Source organism: Macaca nemestrina, chromosome 16 (assembly GCF_043159975.1).
Source record: "Macaca nemestrina isolate mMacNem1 chromosome 16, mMacNem.hap1, whole genome shotgun sequence".
Lineage (NCBI taxonomy): Eukaryota > Metazoa > Chordata > Mammalia > Primates > Cercopithecidae > Macaca > Macaca nemestrina.
In genome coordinates, this window is record NC_092140.1 from 101,649,167 (window position 1) to 101,671,950 (window position 22,784).

General features: G+C 46.7%; 1 protein-coding gene and 1 long non-coding RNA gene across 3 annotated transcripts in view; one reads left to right on the forward strand and one right to left on the reverse strand.

The window, feature by feature from the left end:
- The window catches only part of LOC105490248 (spermatogenesis associated 13), a 326,039-nt gene that overhangs the window by 273,499 nt on the left and 29,756 nt on the right, over window positions 1-22,784 (reverse strand). The window lies entirely within an intron of this gene.
- Window positions 1,447-22,626, forward strand: LOC139359155 (uncharacterized). Its single transcript, XR_011614957.1, has 3 exons — window positions 1,447-1,577; window positions 12,222-12,351; window positions 22,492-22,626. It is a non-coding gene; the product is annotated as an uncharacterized lncRNA (long non-coding RNA).

Here is a 22,784-nt window from a genome sequence, read left to right on the forward strand (position 1 = left end):
TAGACCCCTGTCTCCCCGGACCCCGAGGATCTATTTACCCTGGCCTTCCAATGTCCAGTGTCCTGGTGGTAGCCTCCTCTCCAACCCCACCTGCGTGTCTGTGGAACACAAAAGTATAGATACACCTGGTTTCCTGTGAAAGGTGGTGCTGTGAATTTCTACACTCCATACTCTAGTGGCTACCTGGGGCATGCTCTTAAAAACATAGAGACAGATGCTGTTGGGTGAGCCATATACCACCTGGGAGGCCTCAGGACTTAACTTCTCAAGCCTCCGATTTTCTGATTTGAAAAATCAGGTTTGTGAGACACACAGGGCCTTTGTCCAGAGCAGGATGCAGAGAGAACACTCAGTGGAGGTCATCTCCCTCCTCCCCAGGCCGGAACCCTGACTCGCACTCTCTCCTGTTTGGCTGGCATAGGGCACTCGCCATTTGGTTTGGCCACCCAGCATCTCAAGCCTGTCTGTGTTTGGGGAATTTCTGCTGAATGGCCTTTAGTGGAAGTTTTAGAGGAACTGCTACTTGAAATGCTCGTCTGAGTATGCTCACCTCACCAAATGGTGCTTTGATTGGCCAAACATTGCCCGGCTTCAGTCTTCTTGCTTCTAGGGCAGCTGCATGCCGCCTGGCTCCGCCGGTCAGAAAGGCCCTCACGACACATAGGAGTGAGTGGCCCAAGCAGGGAAGGTCAGAGCTCAGCCTGTCTTTGGTGGGGACGGTGCTAGAGGTAATTCAAAGTGTGCCTTCCTGGAGCAAACATGGTGTCATTATGACAGCACTGATAGCTGTTCTTAAACCAAGTTCTGGTACAGAAAACAATGGACAAAGCCAACTACAGAATTCCCCCAACCCCCGTCACATGCAGGATTGGGAGAACACATGGCAACTTACAAAGGGCAGAAAAAGAAACTCACCATCTACAGACCCCTCCAGTCCACGGAACAGCAAGAGACAAAAGGAAGAACCACCAGAGCAAGAACAAATAAACGACCGCTCAAGGCCCAAGAATTCCTATCGAGAGCGAGAAAGAAAAGTGCCCTTTTATGAACTTGGTAATAAAAGAAACCTAAATAAGTCAAAGTGCTTGCCAAGTTTTAAATTCTGACTTGCCAGATGCAGAATTCTGATTCTGCATATTCTCAAGACTCAACTTGTGAGAAGCTGCGAATCTGCTTCCACTGTATTTGTGCTCTGTCAGGAAGGAGGCCCTGAGGCTCTCCCTACTATGTCCATTCCCAGCAGGCTTTCCTCCCGCCGGGAAAGTCTGCAAGGTGGAGCTGTCAACACCAGTTTGGTAAGTGAGTAGTAGCTGGTGGAGGGATGACCAGCAGCTGCAGCCACAGCCAGGCGCAAAGGCAGAATTTAAAGTGGAACAATCAAGACAGTGTTTCTAGTGCTGTGGTGACATCACACACCATGAACGTTTTCTTCATTGTGTGCACGGAGCAGAGAAAGAAAGGTTCACTAATTACAGAGAGGCAGATCAGGGAGCAATCCAGATCTTCTAACAGAAGCCTGCACTCTCCCGGTTTGTGGTGGTGGAAACAATAACTTTTTAAATCGTCTCTGATAGAAGGTATGTGAGCGCTGAAGCAGTGACCACAAAACTGCCCCTATTTCCCTGCGGGTGTCACGGGGCTGCCTGTCTGGGCCATTGCTTGGGATGAGCAGGTTTCTCTGGATTTGTGTGCTCCCTTTTAGCCAAGACTAGAATTACCTATGATCGGTGGAATCCAAAGTCCTAAGAGTCCCAGGATTCCACCCAATTTCTGGGTGTTGTGCTTCCTTATTATAACAGTAACTCCTGTTCTAGTGAGCTGTGAATTAGATCAGAGGTTCACGAGCTCCAGCCCACGGGCCAAATGCAGCCCCTGCTTGTTTCTGTAAACAGAGCTGTTTGGACTCGAGAGGCCAACTCACTTTCCTGTTTGGGGCTGCATTCGTGCAGCAACGGCAGAGCCGAGTCATCACCACAGAGCCCATGTGACCCCACAGAGCCTCAAATCCTTACTCTCCGCACTTTACCGAAGATGTCTGCTGACACTGGGTTGGATGCTATCTTACTTCTGAGCACAAACAGAGGTTCCCTGCTGAAGTGCTTCAGTGGTATGTCCTGCTTCCCTGGTACGAACCGCTGTGTGCACGGGAGGAAACAGAGTAAGAACTCCCTTCCCAATACAGACTATGTTGGAATATCAAAAATAACCAGAGGGTTGGGACTCCAATGTAAACATAGAAAAGAGGAACTAAAGCCCACTGGCACAATCGAGGAAGAATTTGCTTTTATAGGTGTGGCCTTTTCTGATCCCACTATAGCAGATATTGGGTTTAAAAACTGTAAAACAGACCAGAGTGTATATTTCTTAAAAATCTAGCCTAGTTGTTACTAACGTTTTACTGGGGGGAAAGGAGGAGCAATATTTCTGAAGAATGATATATACAAAGACATCCACAATTTCACTTACAAGTTCTGGGGGTTCATGGGCCCCTAATAAACTAATCCACGAGCCCCAGATTAAGAGACATCGAGATGGTCTGGGCCAACATGGTGAAACTCTGTCTCTACTAAAAATACAAAAATTAGCCAGTTGTGGGGGTGTGCACCTGTAGTCCCAGCTACTCAGAAGGCTAAGGCAGGAGAATCACTTGAACCCAGAAGGCAGAGGTTGCAGTGAGCTGAGATTGCACCATTGCACTCCAGCCTGGGCAACAGAGTGAGACTCTCTCTCAATAAATAAATAAATAAATAAAAGTACTAGTCAAGAACCTGTTTTCAATTAGCTTAATTAAAAATTAGCAAATGGTTATCTGCCAGTTAATTTAAAATTGACAGCATCGGACAGGTGTGATGGCTCACGTCTGTAATCCCAGCACTTTGGGAGATTGAGGTGGGCAGATCAGAAGGTCAAGAGACTGAGACCATCCTGGCCAACATGGTGAAACCCCATCTCTACTAAAAATACAAAAATTCGCTGGGCGTGGTGGTACAGACACGCCTGTAGTCTCAGCTACTCGGGAGGCTGAGGTTGGAGAATCGCTTGAACCCAGGAGATGGAGGTTGCAGTGAGCCGAGATTGTGCCATCTCAATCAATCAATTAATAAAAACTGACAGCAATTACTAAGGGCCAAATGAGTGGTACAGACAATAACGATATCTGAATTGAGAAAAGAAAGAGATAATTCTTGTTTAGTGAGGGCAGCCTTCACAGAAGAGATGCGATTCGTCTATGATCTCACAGAATTGTGAAGTTTTAGACAAGCAGGAAGGAGCAGCAGGGCTGGGCTGCAAATGTCTTCAAGGCTGAGAGAGATCTTGTCCTTGGGTGTATCCCTGTGGGCCCCAGGTGGTAGGGGGGCTAAAACATCCCTAAAAGTCACCTAAAGAACGTTCAGGTGTCTGTTCCAGATTCTACAGTGTACCTAACCAGTAAGAAACCACACTAGAAAACTCAAGCTAACCTGCCATTATTTAAAAAGTCTGCTTACCTACTCCTCCTTATTCCACTTCCATACCTCTTTGAGGCCAGACATTCTTCCTCTACTTCAGCCAAGGCAACACATTGTAACAAACTCAGCCTAAATGCAAGCAGATAAGGACAGTCCAGCTGTCTTCCACTAATCCTGAGGCCAGGGAGATTTGCAAAACACCAAAACACTGTCGTTCTTCTTACTCATTGTCTTTGGGGCTTTGGAAAATGTAGTTACTTTCATAAAAATAAGGAATTTATGCAATGGAATTTTTATTGTGCTTTTAAAGTGAATATGTATTTTTGAAACTTCTCAATTTTAATTTCTAGTGTTGTAAATATTAGTAGATCTAGCCCATCAGAAACAAAAGGTACATAGGATCCTCTCTCTCTCTCTCTCTCTCCCCCCTCTCTTTCTTTCTTCTTCTTTTTTTTTTTTTTTTTTTGAGACAGGGTCTTACTCTGTCATCCAGGCTGGAGTGCAGTGGCGTAATCTTGGCTCGGTACAGCCTTAGCCTGCAGGCTCAAGCGATTCTCCAGCCTTAGCCTCCTGAGTAGCTGGGACTACAGGCATGAGCCATGATCACCCAGCTAATTTTCATATTTATAGTAGAGATGGGCTTTTGCCATGTTTGTCAGGCTGGTCTCAAACTCCTGACCTCAAGTGATCCACCCGCCTCGGCCTCCCAAAGTGCTGGGAGAACAGGTGTGAGCCACCTCGCTCAGCCAGATCCTCCATTTTTGAGAGCATAAAGGGGTCCTGAGACTCCAAGTTTGAAGAGAACCACTACTTTATATAAACTAAGTACAACTCAATGACATGCCTCCTATGAATCAGGTTTTTCTGGCCTGTTTTTCTCATGTGTGTTTTATTTTTTTCTGAGTTAGGCTGTGTGCCCAGGAACCCAGAAAACCAGCCTGTCCTTGTGGCCTGTAAAACTCCTAACCTTCTGTTCCAAGTCTCCACGGCCACAGCTAAACGAAGGGGTTTAAGAATACCATACAGACCAGGCACAGTGGTTCACATCCCAGTACTTTGGGAGGCCAAGGCAGCAGATCACTTGACCCCAGAAGTTCAACACCAGCCTGGCCCACATGGCAAAACCCATCTCTATTAAAAATACAAAAATTAGCTGGTTGTGTTGGTGCACACCTGTAATCTCAGCTACTCTGGAGGCTGAGGCGCGAGAAGTGCCTGAATCTGGGAGGTGGAGGTAGCAATAAGCTGAGATGGCACCACTGCATTCCAGCCTGGGTGACAAGAGTGAGACTTTGTCTCAAAAAAAAAAAAAAAAAAAATATATATATATATATATAAAAAACATAAATTGCCCCAAAATGTGACGAAACTTTTAAATATGAGTAAACCTAAATGTGCTCACTCCATGGGGGTGGCCCTGCCCTAGTGGCTTGCCAGAGTCCAAGGTCCAGTTTTCACTCTTACAATTCAGTTTAGTTGAGTGAGTAGGTCTAAGACTTAGTATTTGTTTTCTATTAATAGTCACCAACACTGGGAATCCTGGGGCATTTGATAAAGTCCTGGCCAGGGAGAATTACTCATTTATTTGTCTCACTGATTTTGGGTAGATTGGAAAGGTTTGTGTAATACAATACTTTTCATGGAGACAATAAAAATTCAGACTTTTTTCTAGATACATAAAGCATTAATTTAATTTTTTTAAAAGATATGTTAGGAGGCTGAGGCAGGAGAATGGCGTGAACCCGGGAGGCGGAGCTTGCAGTGAGCCGAGATGGCGCCACTGCACTCCAGCCTGGGCGACAGAGTGAGACTCCGTCTCAAAAAAATAAAAAAATAAAATAAATAAAATAAAAGATATGTTTCTCAGAGGCCTGCACTAAGTCCTTTGATGTTAGGTAGCAGGTGAAAGTCCCCAGACCTGCAAGGTCTGAGTATCATTTGAAAGCAAGACCACTCAGCTAACCTCCACACTGTGTGTGAAGCCACCAAATTGGACAGAACTGCTCAAAACATAGAATTTCAAAAATCTAATGAAAATGAAACAAAAGCAGTCAATCGAAGAAAAAAAGCCATCGAGTCAGGAGACATGCAGGGAGAGGCTCCTCTGTGTTTGTTTCTGATCGGGCTAGAGGGGCGCATTGCGTTTCCCTCTGTTCTTGACGGCCAGACCCTCATGGCATCAGAGATGAACTCTCCTTTTCCATTAACGAGTATGCAAATGCTGGCTGTGCGCAGAGGTCTCTCTGGTGCCTTCCCCCACCCAGAATATTCTGCTAACCTCTTGGTTTCGGCTCAGACTGGGAAAATGTTCTCATGAACCCTGACCTGGAAGAAGACCCTGAGGAGAACCCGGGCACACAGCAGCCGTTCCAGGCCTCAGCTTCAAGGGGGCTCACGAAGGTTCTGGATCCTTGCCCAGCCTGCACTGGGGACCTGGTGTGGCACCGAGTGGCTGTGAGTGCTCAGTGTCCCCCATCTCGTGCTAAGCACAGTGAAGGAGGGGGAGATTGCGCAGTGTGCCGATGGAGCAGTCGCCTTCACCTGGCTGCGTGTCCCTCCATCATGTGGCAGGTGAGCCCTGCCATCCAGCCTGTGCCACTGCCTCAGGAAGTCAGTGCCAGGGGAAACGTGGGAAAGGGAAAGCAGGAGACTGGAGCAACTTTTTGGCTATTAGAGCTTATTTGGCTTTTGTCACGTATCAACAATCATCTTTTTACTAACCAGAAAAGAAGGCCATAGAGTTTTTCTGTAGCAAGTCACTGTTTATGGAAGAGGAGACGCTTTATCTGCATCGCAGTTCCGAAGATTCCACTCTGTTCCAGTCATTGTTGTGGGCGCACTTTCGACATTTGATTAAGAGCCATAAGGGTGGCTTCCTCCACCCACAGGAAAATTCCTTTGAGGACTCATGAGACCATCGACATTTAGCAGCTGTTTGAAAGACTGTTTAGACTCCTGGGATGATGCTGGGGAATTCCTGGAATTACGGTCTTGGGCAGGAAGGGAACTCAAGTAGGAAAGTCAGCAATCTAAATTTCAAACCCCGGGAACCTTCTTTGTATATAACCTAATGATCTCCTTCGCTCAACACAGTGCTTGCTGAGTGAAGGAGTGTAATGGAAAAGAAAGTTAATAATCCCTTGAGCTCTGGATCAAAAATAAGGTAGGAGACCAAATTTTCCATCAAACTGGTTGGGTCCAATCACTTAATGCGAAATGCTCACTTCAGGGTCTGTAGCACTTGTTGATTAATGTACCTAACAGATCTTAATAAAGTGATCCATTCAAGCACTGTCTTCCCAAATTTTATATATATTTAACATATATTGCTGCATGACAAACCAGACAACACTTAATAGTTTAAGGCAACCGTTTTATTATTCCCCCAGAGTTCTGTGTGTGGACCATGGTCACTTGGGCCCTAGTCTTGTGATGTCACCTGGACCACAGTCATTGGGAGGTTCACTGGGTGGAGGCCTCCATGACAGCTCAGTCCCATAGCTGCCGGTGAGTATGGCATCTATACGTGGCTGCTTGTATGTATGGCCTGGGATTTTCACAGCACAGCAGCAGGGTCTGAGAGGCAGAGTCCTAGGAGTGATTGTCCCCAGAGAGCAGAAGCAAAAGCTCTCATCAGTCCTCTAAGAGACTGGGCTGACAATGGGCACAGCACCGTTCTGCCATCATCTGTGGCTTAAAGCATTCACAGGGCCAGGCTAAATTCAGGTTGTGGGAAGATAAACTCCACTTCTCAATGGGGAGAGTTCAAAGCAACTGTGGCCGTCTTTACCCCATCAGCTTTCTTGCCAAGAAATAGAGCTCTGCATGACACATCAACTTTCATTTATTTAACATTTATCTCAAAATACATGAGTTATCTGGCAAATAATATCACATTCATAATAAAATTCTAAGAAATTAGCATCCTATACTTTATTGGGCATTGTTTATGTTATATATATATATATATATATATATATATATTTTTTTTTTTTTTTTTTTGAGACAGAGTCTCACTCTTGTCGCCCAGGCTGGAATGCAGTGGTGCCATCTCGGCTCACTGCAAGCTCCTAATGCCTTATTTTCAACCAAAACCTTCTATACTCTCCATTACCGCAGAAAGGATAGGAAGAAGCATAAAGGAAACCCAACATATTTGTAATGACTCCTTGTGAAATCTCTGGCAGAGACAGAGCTGAACTGATTCCAACAACATTCCATTTCCTGCTAATGCCATATGAGTGGTTGTTAAGAGTAATACCATGTGGATTGTTAAAGAAGAAATGTTTCTATGACACTTGTTACAGCACAGTGAGAGAGAATTTATTCAGGACCACTGCGATGGGTATAGGGACCACTGCGATGTGGTCTTGCCATGGTGGGAGAGAGCAGGCTCGATGCTGAATAGAGCACAGGCAAGTGGGAACTGATAGCCAAGGAGCAGGGTGGGAGTCAGCGGACAGAACACCACTAAGAGGAAATGTCAGGGTGAGTGGGGCTGTAGCTGAACCAGCCTACCAGAATTCTTGCTGAAGAAAACTCGGGTGATCAGACGTCACCCGGGGGATGGTGGAGGATAATCAGATATTAAGCATGGGGTGTTCTTACTAAACTGACGTACCAGCGTTCTTGCAAAAATGGAATTTACAAGGAACTAAACAGATGGGTGTAGCAGAAGATTCAGAAGCTTGACTAAAGTTTGGCCAAGCAAAGAATCATTGTCAGAACTTAGAACACAGAGGACAACTGTGGGTGAAGAATTATCCAAAAATGAAGGAAAACGTTGACCCAAAGAAGGAACTCATCTAATGTGATAACTTGTAAATATGGTACAGAGAATATCTTGGAAATCCAGAAGGTGTCCAAAGTCAATATCCTCTGCTCTGAAATTAACTGCAGAATGCTGGATGTAGATATAAGAAAGATAATTTTCTAGTGCTGACTGAGGATTGTTTAAGGGAGAGAGAAGGTCCAAGATTATAAATTCCCCAAGGGCAGGTCATATGAGGTCTTAGCTATTTTTGCATCTACAGTGCCTGACATAAGCTCATGGCCTCCACCTTCAAAGCCAGCAATGTCAGATCGGGTTCTCACACTGCATCTCTCGGGCCTCCTGTCCAGCCTCCCTCTTCCACTTTTAAGGAGGCTTGTGATTACATTGGGCTTTCCAGATAATCCAGGATCATCTCCTTATTTTAGGATCAGCTGATTAGCAACCTTAAGTCCATCTGCAACCTAATTCTTCTTTACCATTGAAAGTAACATATTCACAAATGCCAGGGAACAGGACATGGACATCTTCCAGGGACTATTATTCGGCTTGCCACACTATGAAACCACCCTCACTATTCCCTACTTTTCTATTTAAATTATAAAATAAAAAGTAAAGTATCCAAATCAGTTATATCTTCACTCCAGAGAAATGAATTTACTGAGCTATGCCTTAATGTCAACAGCTTTCAAAGAAGATTCAAGTGCATTTGCATCTACACCATGGAATACTATGCAGCCATAAAAAGGATGAGTTCATGTCCTTTGCAGGGACATGGATGAGGTTGGAAACCATCATTCTGAGCAAACTATCACGAAGACAGAAAACCAAACACTGCATGTTCTCACTCATAGGTGGGAACTGAACAATGAGACACAGGGTGGGGAACATCACACACCGGGGCCTGTTGTAGGGTGGGGGGTTGGGGGAGGGATAGCATTGGGAGAAATACCTAATGTAAATGATGGGTTGATGGATGCAGCGGGCCAGCATGGCACATGTATACCTATGTAACGAGCCTGCACGCTGTGCACATGTACCCTAGAACTTAAAGTATAGTAATAATAAAAAAAGAAGATTCAAGTGTATTTGAACAAACTCTACATAGTTTTTTTTTAGAAAACGGAAACTGAAGTTTTTGTCCAGCACATGATCCAGTGTTTCTTCTTCTACAAGAGCCCGCCTCCTACATTTTGCTTGAGTCTAATTCCAGGAAAACTTATGTTTCTGAAGAAGTAGTCATCAGTGAAAACAACGTGGCCCACAATGGTGACCCCAAATCCTCCCACATGCTGCCAGAAAACATAAGAGCTAAATTCATTCCACTTCCTGTAGATGCTTTCTTTTTGTTTTAGCTCCAAAAAAAATCTTACTTTAGTTTTTAAAAATTGTGGCGGAAAACATATAACTTAAAATTCACCATCTTAACCACTTTCAAGTGTGCAGCTCAGTAGTGTTAAGTATATTTTCGCACTATTTTGTAAGAGATAAGGTTTTTGTCTTGCAAAACTGAAACTCTGTACTCATTAAATAACATTACTTTAAAAATTTAAAGTTACTTCTAGCATGCTAAGAAGTACACATTTCTATCTTAAAAAGAAAATGGTTTTCAATTATTTTGAAAGTTTTACAAGTGCTTTATCAGCTTCAGAATACTGCAGTTAAGAAACATTAAGATTTTTCGCCGGGCACAGTGACTCACGCCTATAATCCCAGCACTTTGGGAGACTGAGGCTGGGTGGATCACCTGAGGTCAGGAGTTCGAGACCAGCCTGGCCAACACGGTGAAAACCCGTCTCTACTAAAAATACAAAAATTAGCCAGGCGCGATGGCAGGTGCCTGTAGTCCCAGCTACTCAGGAGGCTGAGGCAGGAGAATTGCTTGAATCTGGGAGGTGGAGGCTGCAGTGAGACGAGATTGCACTCCAGCCTTGGATAGATAGAAAAGAGAAAAGAAACATTAAGATTTTCCAACAACTGGCCAGGCGCAGTGGTGGCTCACGCCTGTAATCCCAGCACTTTGGGAGGCTGAGGTGGGCGGATCACAAGGTCAGGAGATCAAGACCATCCTGGCTAACACAGTGAAACCCCGTCTCTATTAAAAATATAAAAAATCGCCGGGCGCAGTGGCTCAAGCCTGTAATCCCAGCACTTTGGGAGGCCGAGACGGGCGGATCACGAGGTCAGGAGATCGAGACCATCCTGGGTAACACAGTGAAACCCCGTCTCTACTAAAAATACAAAAACTTAGCCGGGCGAGGTGGCGGGCGCCTGTAGTCCCAGCTACTCGGGAGGCTGAGGCAGGAGAGTGGCGTGAACCCAGGAGGCGGAGCTTGTAGTGAGTCGAGATCACGCCACTGCACTCCAGCCTGGGCGACTGAGCGAGACTCCGTCTCAAAAAAAAAAAAAAAGGTTTTCCAACAACCTTCATAGAGCATGACTTCAATTAACATCTGGTGAATAATGCCCAATGTGCAGCATATACATTCACAGGTTAAGAAGAGATCATTTGGTCAAATGTTGACATTCAAAACAATTAGAGACAAGTGAGTCCTTGGGCATTTATGTGTGATTACCATGCAGCCCAACCTGGCTTTTCTGCCTGATACTGGCTTTTAATTTTTATAGTTTTTGTTAAGAGACAAGGTCTCGTTCTGTCACCCGGGCTGGAGTAGAGTGGTACAATCATAGCTCACCTCAGCCTCAAACTCCTGGGCTCAAGTGATCCTCCTGAGTCAGCCTCCCAAGGAGCTGGGACTACAGGTGCAAGTCACTGTCTGCCCAGGCCTGATAGTCTCTCAATCATCTTTACGCAAGCTATGCTTTGAGCAAACTGGCATCTTCAGGATTCTCCAACCTTCTTTCCTTATGCTGTGCTCCACACTCGGAATACTCCCCACTCTCTGTCAACTCCCAGAAATGCTCCAGCCCTTCTTAGAGGCCAGCTCCTCTCTCCCGCCTCTCCTGATACTTTCCTCTCTGTGAAAACTCAATACACTTTTCTTACATATTGTGATCTACTTTATAATGCAGGTGCGCGCACACATGCACACGTTTATGAGTCACTCAAATTATTTATTTATTGAGATGGAGTCTCACTCTGTCGCACAGGCTGGAGTGTAGTGGATCGATCTCGGCCCAGTGCAACCACCGCCTCTTGGGTTCAAGCAATTATCTGCCTCAGCCTCCTGAGTAGCTGGGATTATAGGCACCCACCACCACGCCCATCTAATTTTTGTATTTTTAGTAGAGACAGAGTTTCACCATCTTGGCCAGGCTGGTCTTGAACTCCTGACCTTGTGATCCACCCACCTCGGCCTTCCAAAGTGCTGGAATTATAGGCATGAGCCACCTCTCCCGGCCCAAATTATTTATTTTTATGCCCCTTTTTAGCATAAAGTGCCTTGTAAATAATATGCACTAAAAAGTATTTACTGAATTTAACTGAAGCGTCTCTTAATTAACTGCATAACTTTTGCTTTAATATAAATGAAAAATCATACTACTGTTCATTACAATGTAAGTTAAATTTTATAGATGGATTATCTGAATAGTTCAGCCTGATTGACTGTTAAAGGTCAAACACAATTCATTTAAGGTTCAACAGCTCCCTCTCACGGCCTCTGAGGGAAACTGGGTTTGTGGGCCAAGAATGGTTTCCGACTCAAATGGACTGTGGATCCGCTTTTAAAATACTAATATATTCTACTTAAGCATTAATGAAAAATTTGATTAAGGTTAAAAAACAAAAAAAGTTTTCATAAAGTCACATGTATGCAGCACTGTATTTTTGCCTTTTTCGTAACTTAGAACAATGTCAACTGCATATTAGTTAGAAGTTCAAGCACTCTTAACTATAAAACGAAATGCTCAAGTTTAAAATGGAACAACTTAAAACAAGGAACTAAGTAAAATACCAAAACATTAAAACACACAGGTCTCAACAAAATCCAAATTCCTCAAGCCATCATCCCAACTGTTGGTGTGTTTCGTGCCAACAGGGAGAAGCTGTGTGTGCAGGTGGTTAAGTCTGGCTGCTGGTGAGGCCTGGTGCTCTGAGGTAGACTTCCTAAGATAGAAGCTGGAATCTGCACCTCACGCAACGATGTCAAATAAAGACAGAGCTTAAAGGTAAGTTTCAATAACTGTAGATGTCTGAATTCTCACATGGGGCAAAGAGGTGTGGCTGGCCTGAAAACCACAGGAAGACTCCAGGGGGAGAGATAATCCTCACCCTGCCAGTCTTCACCGGCACGTTGAAATCTACCCCTGTGATTGCTAATGTGACCTCGTTGATAACAGAAGCTTTTCCTAAATACGAAATGGTTCTCTACCCTTGGATTCCCATTGCTCTATAGAACCTCTAAGCTGCCTAGGATTCCAACAAGTATTTCCAAATGTCCTTTTTTTTTTTTATAGTGGTTTTCCCCTATTTTATTTTTTAAATAAAATCTGACCTCAGATAAGCATTTTCATTAACGATATTTATTCTAATTATAAAGTACTCACAAGAGGAAGAAAGAGAATACACTAGTAATATTCTGCTAAAGAAAGTTTTCTAGCTATTTGTCATGTGACATTAAAAATGCTTTAAAATACACATACACATAAATATTTGGCTAGGTAATGGATTTTAAAGTTCACAAACAAAACATAATTACAAAAGTATGTAGCAATTTTAACTAGCTCCACTGCTATCCAACTATACAGTATGTTATAAAACTATATACTGTTTTTCTTTTATAAATAAGAATCATACAACTCGGAGCCCCTTCTTTAGACACGTTCACTTTCCCTGAATATCAACCGAATTCTAGTATGTCTGTTGAGATCCACCCAATCAGATATGCCTCAGTATTCTTCTGCATCTTATGTATTTAAAATGTCCTAAAACAGACATTTTAAATGGACATTTAAAATGTCCTAAAAAAGTAAGTTTTTCACACTTTGCCATAATTTTTTCTCATGAGTGTGCACTAAATGCTTGTGAAGTAAGACACAATGTATGATTGATAATCCACTCACATGATACGCAAAACATTGGGACCTAAATGCTGTGATGTAATTCTTCTCACAAACAAATGTGAATAGTTAAAAATTTCAAAGAAAAATACATCAGTTAAGTAAAATACATGAAAAATGGCGAGTGGAATGTCAATGTCAGGTGAGGCCTATGGTGCAGATCAGTAGCTAACTCTCTGCTGAAACTTCAAACAAGCAGCCACTTGCCTCGCCAATTAGCTGTGCCTCTGTGTCGTCATTGGCTATTAATGGATAGACCTCTCAGGTTTTCTGAGGCCTAAATTATGATCTCAAATTAAATTATCTAAATTTTGTATTGTCTAGCTCGTTAAAGCTTTTCAGAAGCTGCGATCCACTTTAATTAGAGAAAAAGGAATTTAAAAAGATATTTCATTCATTACCTAAAAGACCTTCCTCAGATTCTTTACTTGTCTTTAGTTGGGTCCAACAGGTAAATCATGGTTACAAATAATGCTAAGATGGACAAAACTATCTTTTGTAACATTTCTATCTGTCCACCAGAAAAGATATTTTGACCTTACAACTGTGAAGTGGTTCGTAATACAGTTTAATCTACAACAGGACTTAAGTATGTCATATTTATGAACACATGTGCACATTTATATTAAAATGTGTTAAACTCTAAGGTTATATTCATCCAATAACAAACATACAAAACCCCAAACACTCCCAGGTTTTTATCACAATAAACTATCTTAAAATGTAAGACTCTCACGATTGGCTTTCCACAGGTGTAAGGTGATTCATTTCTTTTTTTTTTTTTTTTTTGAGACAGAGTCTCGCTCTGTCGCCCAGGCTGGAGTGCAGTGGCCGGATCTCAGCTCACTGCAAGCTCCACCCGCCGGGTTCCCGCCATTCTCCTGCCTCAGCCTCCCGAGTAGCTGGGACTACAGGCGCCACCACCTCGCCCAGCTAGTTTTTTGTATGTTTTAGTATGTTTTGTATGTTTAGTTTCACCATGTTCGCCAGGATGGTCTCGATCTCCTGACCTCGTGATCCGCCCGTCTCGGCCTCCCAAAGTGTTGGGCCTAAAGGCTTGAGCCACCGCGCCCGGCCAAGGTGATTCATTTCTATTTGCTTCCAAAATACAATCATTCCCAAGTTTGCCTATAAATGGATTGACCACACTAGCAGAACATTGAGTAGCAACAGTGCAGATTAATAAAATCCATGTAGGGTCTAAAATTATGCTAAGAGAAGGCCTCACTTCACAAAGGAAGAGGTCATGTCAAATACCTTGACAGAGGATATGTTCTGAAAGTCAAGAAAAGCGTGACACTATCAAATTTGTAGTGATTATACAGTACGTTACAGAGGTAACCCGGATTACGGAGTTAACATACAGATTATACGATCTGCAAATAGAGGTAGGATTTAAAGGAGAAAGAAGGAGGAAGGAGAGGGAAGAACCCACCCAAGGCCCTTCTTCCTGGGTTTCTGTACCAGCTACTCTTGAAGACAAGCTCCGGAAAGGAAAAAATATATGTGTTGTTTTAGTGCACAGATGTGTGGAAACAGGTTAGGTGAGGTTAAATCAGAATGCCAGACAGGGTCTATCTGATCTAAAACAAAGAAACCAAAATGTATATACACCTATGTGTATATATTTTACATATACATATATATAGACACAAACATAGACACACATACACCTCTCACGTGGCCTGAAGAGCAGAATTTTAGAGCACGGAGAAAAGCTCTGCCCCAGAGATTTGGATCACACATCAGCCCCACGGTCTGGACTGTGCACTGTAAAGCTCTGAGCCCTGGGTTTCAAATCCTCTGGATTCAGGTCAAGCACGTGGGCTTACATAGGTTATGGTTCGGGTCCACCACTCATTTGCTGCATGCCCAGGAAAATTATTCTAGTTATCGGATGAGGATAAGAGCAGAATTGTGAGCATTAACTGAGTTACTGTCTCAGAGCAGTGCCTGGCACGTGTGAGCATGTGTAGACACATGCTGTTATTTCGGGGATTTGTTCTCTATTCGCTAACTCAGGAGTGCTCGCTCATCGACTGATGTTACCTCAGCTCTCACAGGAAGGATGCCTGCCCCCGACCCTGTCACCTCCTCCCACACTTCGGGCGCTCCTCTCCACCTCCTGCCTCCCTGAGGATGCTGAGTCTGTGTTAGGCCCCGCTTGGTGTTCATCACACCCTCCATGGGCTCCACCATCCACTGTCATTCAGTAACTAAAACTGTATTTACTGAAGGCTGGGCACGAGCCTGCGCAGGGGCAGTGCCGTCCTGTACCAGCCCTGGGTTCTCTGCACCCTGGGATTTGTCAGGCCCATGTTATCGTGCAGCAGTCAGGCCTGGGGGGCAGAGCCACCACCCTAGTGCTGAACTGGGGCACAATGCATGTCCCAGAGTGTCTTCCAGGGGCTCTGCTCTGCACAAGGACAATGAAACTTCTGGAAGAGAACACTGGGGACACGCAGCTCAGGAGGACTGAGAGCCAGGAAGGAGAGGGAGCGGCAAGGTGCCCCCCACCAGCCTTGCAGGCCACGCCTGGGCCCTGGACACTGAGCCTGCTTAGGAAGCGTCAGTGGGGGTCAAGGTGAAGCCAGTGGCTCTGCTTGGCGGTGGGCAGAAAATGGGTACCTTTGAGCCCAGCAAGGTGGGTGTGGCCTGCATCACAGCTGCCCAGTCACCAAAGGACGCTCCCAATCCTTCCAGCAAGAACTTGAGAAACGTGAGAAGTCGATTAAAATTGGTGTGACATCCAGGGTGATGTCAGAAATGCGAAGACGTCACATCTGGAGCCAAAGGGAAGTGGTGGCTACTGGGAAACAGCCCTCCCAGCTTCCGGAAGATTCGCAGCTGCTTCCTGGAAAGTCCAGGGCCACATCCTGGAGGATGGAGCGCTCTGAGGGTGGGCAGGGATGCACCCCCACTGGCCTCCACCCCTCACAGGAGCAGCCAGGAGCGGGGCTGAAGGACAAGCCACAAACGCGATGGCGGGCAGGACTCAGGGGTGTCTGAGAAAGATGCATGTGGAGGAACAGGGCTCTGCCATTTTCCCGGTGGAGCTCAGAACCACGCCATGTGTCACTTTGGCTCACACCATCGCCCCCCAACACACACACTGCGTACCCGCCACGTCACTGTGGCGCCAAGGAGCCGCGACATCTGAGAGCAGAAGGACGAAGGACAGAAGCATGTCGCTGAAACTCAAATCCCACTGCCTGAGGAAATGCCTCTGTGTTTTAAATTATCTCTAAGAACCAATGACTTTATTTTGCTGATTTAGGTGTGGTCATGAGGGGACTATGGAGTGTCACCAGCCGAGGCTCACCCTGGCATGGTTTGGCTGGAAAGGCCCCAGAAACGGTGGTCCCAGGAAGGGGAGGGGGAGCCTGCCAGGGGTTGCCCCAAAGGAGAAGGATCAGGAAGGCCGGGGGTGTCTGGGCTGGTCTGACCTTCCGGGTGATGGCAGGGAAAAACCTTCTGGAATGAACCATTAGCAGAAAAGAAGCCCCAGGAGTGGGCAATGGTGAGAGTGAAACAGAGGGGACCAGGTGGCCCCGGCTCAAGGTCAGGCCTGACTTGGCTCACAACAGGGTCATATTCGTGTGTTTTATTAAATCACTGCCAACAGAGAGGGGATGCCACCGGAGAAACAACCTCGGAGGCAGGGCTGTCTCGGAAATTAGTTTCTCCTCACATGGACTTCGAAGAAAGGGCTTTCTTAACATGTACAGTCCAGCCAGTTCCTCTCAGTGAAAGGTAAACTGCTGAGGCTTTTACTTAGGTTCTCTGAGTATTTGGGAAAAAAATTAAATAATGCCATGTGTCTATTTTGGAGTAAACTGGTCTTCGGCGATGTTTTTGCTTATAATGCTTGATGCTTGTTGGATCTACTCCTCTTTTTTTTTTTTTTTTTTTTTTTTTTGAGACGGAGTCTTGCTCTGTCGCCCAGGCTGGAGTGAGCAGCGCGATCTTGGCTCACTGCAAGCTCCGCCTCCCGGGTTCTTGCCATTCTCCTGCCTCAGCCTCCCGAGTAGCTGGGACTATAGGCGCCGCCACCACGCCCGGCTAATTTTTTTTTGTATTTTTAGTACAAATGGGGTTTCACCGTGTTAGCCAGGATGGTCTTGATCTCCTGACCTCGTGATCCGCCCACCTCGGCCTCCCAAAGTGCTGGGATTACAGGCATGAGCCACCATGCCCGGCTACTCCTCTCTTAAGAGCCACAGAGGTTATTGTTTACCATAAAAACCCAGAAAGTGCCAGAAACGGAACCTGGATCCCAGAACTACAACAATCCTGTGGAAACCTTAACTGAAAGGAAGAAGACAGGAACTGAAATAACTTGTGTGCATAACAACCTTAATTCACAACTGAAATCAGGATTTGTTTCCTCTCATCAGTTTCACTAAACCACTTACCGTCCTTTTAAAGGAAGTCGTTAAATAACAATAGTAAACTTTAGGGGAAGACATATGCAATTTTGTTACAAACTAACAGACCACAGGATGAAGGCCTTTACCTGGATGATCCATTTGCACTCAATGAATAGTAAATGTATTTTCTCTTTCTTATGATTTTCAAATATTATTTTCTTTTCTCTAGCTTACTTTATTGTAAGACTACAGTATACAATACATATAACATGCAAAATACGTGTTAATCTACTGATACATTATCAGTAAGGCTTCTGGTCAACAGCAGGCCATTAGTAGTTATGTTTTTGGGGAGTCAATGTTATATGCAGGTTTCGACTGCATGGGGGAAGGGATGTGTTGGTGCCCCTGAGTTGTCAACTGTAGTTACGATGAGGTCATTAGGGTGAGACCCTAATCCAATATGACTTGTGTCCTAATGGAAAGGGAGACTCTGGACACAGACACGCACACAGGGAGAATGCAACGTGGAGACTGGAGTTATGCTACCAAGAGCTGGGAGAATGGCTGGGGCCTGACCTTCCCTGGCACCTGCAGAGGAAGCATGGCCCTGCTGACCCGATGGCCTCCAGCCTCCAGGACAGCGAGGCAAACGATTTCTGTTGTCAAAGCCACTCAGCTGTGGCACAGCAGCCCTAGCAAGCAAATACAGCCCCTTTGCCTGACCGGAGTTTGGAGGCTCTGACTCTAGCACACTCCAGGCTTGCACACGGGGTCAGTACAGCACAACAGCTTAAAACAGGATCTGCAGTCACAAAGGCCTACAGTCCATTACCTGCTCCCAATAACCTCATGAACAACGTGACCAGGCTGAGCTCTGATTTTCTCATGGGTCAAACGGCTATGACTGTATGCAGCACCCAGCCTTCAAGGTTTTTAGAGGACAAAATAAATGGACACATGTGGCACTCCTAGCCTTGCAGACTGTTGACAGCCTGGTCTTCTGGAGCAAAAGAAAAAGTGGATTAAAAAAAGACTGTAAGGGACAAGGAGCAAGTGGGTGGGAAGGAATAAAAGCGATGGGTGTAGGTTACTCTTTCAAAACATTTTCTCGCAAAAGGCAAATTAGAGATGAGTAAGATCTTGGAAGCATTCACAAGGTCAAGGAAAAAGTAACTTTTTAGGGTAAGGGGGACTTAGGCTTGTGTGTAGATTTCTTGTCCCCATTCTCAGAGTAGGCAGAATCCTGGGCATCGTCCCCAAGCAGTGTCCCAGGTATGGGGGCAAGGCACAAGGGTGAGGGGGCTGCCCATGGGCCCCAGAGCTGGGACAGACCAGGAGGGAAACTGAGCAGCAAGTGGGAGAGGATCGTCGGCCCAATGGTGAGGGATGAGAGGAATGGGCTGGCAGTGGGCATGCAATGCTGTGGAAGGCAGGGTGTTCAGATGAAATGAGAGTTCCACTGACAGAGCGGGAGCTGAGCTGAGAAGTTCCTTGAGAGAAGCAGCATGAAACAGTGCAGCATGCGTGGGGAGACAGGAAGAGCTCTAAGCCCCTTTCAGTGGGAGAAGAGGAGGCTATGTTTTTCAATGTCTGCACAGGTTGCCATGTACCCCCCACCCTGGCTCTGGGCTCAGCTACATGGGCTGCAGCCTGCAGGGTATTAGCAAAGGGGTGACAACGCGCCCTTGGAAAGCTCACACAGTGTGGCTTTGCTAGCTCCCCACCCTGCCGTCACGGTGAGAAGGTGTTGGGCTCGCCTGCTGGATGAGGGAGACTTGCGGCCCAGGTGCACTCTGCCCCCAGCCACAGCCAGAAGAGTGCCAGCCACAGGAGGGAGCCCAGCCCAGGCCCGTGAGAGCCCCGACTTGCAGACACATAAACCAAACACACACCACGGTCTGCAGCCGTGGGGTTCAGGGTGGTGTTCTGGGCATTGCTGTGGCTACACTGACTGATGCAGTGGGCATGACTGCTCCTCTGCCTGTGCCATTCCCAGCAAGGCAGCTGCTGTAATCACAGGCTTGGAGCCTGCACTCCGCCCACACACGTGGAGGTTGGCTACGGGAGATGGGGAGGCAACAGACTCCAGGACCTAGTTAGGGCAGAAAAAGATCAACCAGGGGAGCCCCTGAGAGGGGAAGACCATGAACTTGATCATGAACTTGATCAACATGGCCAACTTGAAGGGCCAAGTGAGAAGCCTATCAAAATTGCCATATGCCTGTCCTCTCCCACTCCTCAGAGACAGTAGGCACAGCCTCTGTCTCTGTCCTGTTGTACTAGAGGGCACCCCAGTGGCGTACCTGGGTGGTGTGTACTCCTCAAGACACTGACCAACCAGGAGCATCTGCTGCTGATGTCCCCCTGCCTGGGGGCAACCCTGACCAAAACAGATGAGAGTTTCATCCATGGGCTGCCCTATGCCTCGGAGGCTAAAAGTATTTTGGTCCTTCAGTGGAAAGCAGTTGTGTGTGCTGGAGGAGTCCCTAGACCCTTCTACCCGTGAGGGAGGGTCTGGCTGTGCCGCAGGTGACAAGATTCCCCAGGAAGGAGACTGATACATCACAGGCTGGTCACACACCTGGCTTCTTGGCAGTGTGTTTGCCAGTGACACAGGTCCCTCACATCCCTGCTGGGGCCCACGGTCAGATGCAATGGCTGCTACAAACCACTGCCTTCATCTTCTCAGTGAGTCATTGGTAAGTTCCGTTTAGGGTGGTGGGCAAGCCCTGGTCCCTGTGGCTGTGAGTTTTACAATCCGTGGGGGGAGGCGGAGGTACACATTGAAGCCTCCGCTGCAAGTCTAAAGAAGGCTGAGCATTCTGGGTCTGTGGGGTTCATCCCTCATGGTCCCCCAAGTTTGCCTGTGCAGGTGGGATCTGCCCCTAAGTTCCAGGCCATCTACCCAGGCTAGCACCAGCAGGCGCCTGGACCGATGGCTGCTTGGCCAGAGCTGAATACTACGTCCTCTGCATGTCCCCTGCCAGGAAGGATGTTGGAGACTCCCAGGCTCTTGTTCTGTGGTGGAGTTAGAGCCTGGTGTTTTCAGCCACACCAACAGAAGAAAGCAAGACAGGGCCAGTGCCCTGTTGATGGATCTGAGGGTCCTGGTGCATGGGACGTGCTGCTCTGTGTCCATATCAGGCCCATCAGGAGCATGGCCGGCCCACAGCTGGAGGGCATCGGCCGGCCAGGACAGGGAGCGTGGTAACAGAATTCCAGGTTCTGTCCTCACCAGCAGGGACACTCTCAACCACCTGCTGCTGGGTCGCCACGTTCTCCAGGGGAGGGCAGCAAGCCAGACCTGCCCAGCACTGTCTCAAGGATCCCTGAGTCCTCAGCAGCACTTGGGCCCAGACCAGCTGCGGAATGTGAGACAGCATGAGATGGCCAAGCCGGCCGGCACTGCCTCAGAAATGAAGGGAAGGGAAATTCCGAGAACCAGGTGCTCAGGGTGGACGCCCACTCTCCTGGGAGGCAGGTGGGAGCTCCTGTGCTGATCCAGGCTGGGAGGTGGCACCCAGGCAAGATGGGCCCGGCTGGGCTGAAGCAGCCTTGTTCCCCTGCAGTGTGACTCTACGGGGAGGGCCCACGGCCAGGTGGTCAGGTCCTGGGGAGGAACCAAAGCCAAGGTTGCAGAGGAGTCGGCCAACTGCAGAGTGCAGGCACATCCCAGCGGGAGGGGTGCAGAGGGAAAGACAGAAGAAAGCAGGAAGGCAGAGAGGGAACATTCCTCTAGGACAATCCGAGGGGTCTCTATCCCTTGGGACCTTGGTCACCAGTGGGACAAAGCATTTGGCAACCATTTGACATGCTAGAATGGCAAACCACTCCTAGAACCAGGTGCTCAGGGTGGATTCGAGGAATGGTTTGACAACCAGCACGTCCCACGCACCAGGGCCCTCAGACCCACCAACAAGGCACTGGCCCTGCCTTGCTTGCCAAGACACCAGCCAGGCCTTGGGTGAGCTGTCCCCTGGAGGAGCAGGAGGGAGGGAAGACTGGGGAGGAAGACTCATGGGAGGAAGAAAGGTGGGAGGAAGGAAGTGGACTGCTGGGAGGAGAAGCAGATCCAACTCAGGCCACAGGTGGAGGAGCTTCCAGGCAGGAGGGACCAAGGGACTGTGAAAAGAAAATAAATCTTGGGACCCCGAAATCACTAAGCCCAAGGGAAAAGTCAAGCTGGGGTTAGGACAACCTCCCTCCCATTCTATTCCTAAATAACATAGCTACAAAGATGGGGGAAGATAAAAAAAAGCTACATACCTCCCTCACAATATGCTCACAAGGAAACCCCTCAAGATCTTTACTCTAAAACAATTCTGCTGAATTTCACTTTGGTGATGTAAATTGATAGCTTATCTTCATAGATGCCGAACAAAGAACAGAACTCAAGGTCATCTGTCTCCTCGTCTGAGGAAATGCGTATCTGATGGCTTCCTCTGCCCTACTGTTGATGTAAAAACGCAGATTCACTGAGCCAGACTAAGAACTGACTACTCCTCTATCCCCTCTCACATATAAATTGTGTATTCAGTGAAAGGCTGATCACAGATCAAAAAATAATGCAACTGTTTATCTCTTATCTACCTATGACCTGGAAGCCTGCTCCCCACTTCAAGTTGTCCCACCTTTCAGGACAAAACCAGTGTACATCTTACATGTATTTGACTGATATCTCATATCTCCCTAAAATGTGTAAAACCAAGCTTTACCCTAACCGCCTTGTGCACATGTTGTCAGGTCACCCATATTTGGCTCAGAATGAATTTCTTCCAATATTTTGCAGAGTGTGATTCTTTTCATTGATAGTAACCTTGGCAAAATAAGCTTTCTAAATTGATGGAGACCTATCTCAGATACTTTTGGTTCACAGGACGGTGGCAGGAGGGTGGCCCTCCCTGCTGGACCAGCTGAGCCTCTCACTTCCATGTGGTGATGTCTGGGATGCACTGAACTAAACGTGTCAGCTCCAGGAAGAACCAGAGCAGAGTTTAGGTGGGGAGAGCAGGCTGGCTGAAGTTTTCGGGGTACCCTCAGCCCTGCCTGGCAGAGTTCTTGGGTACCCACAGCAAAGAGACCTACCCCACATGATGGATGGCACGGCCCTGGCAGTGGAGTGCCCGCTGACTGAGGCCACTGCTCTGCACCTCTTGTGCTGCTCCTTGT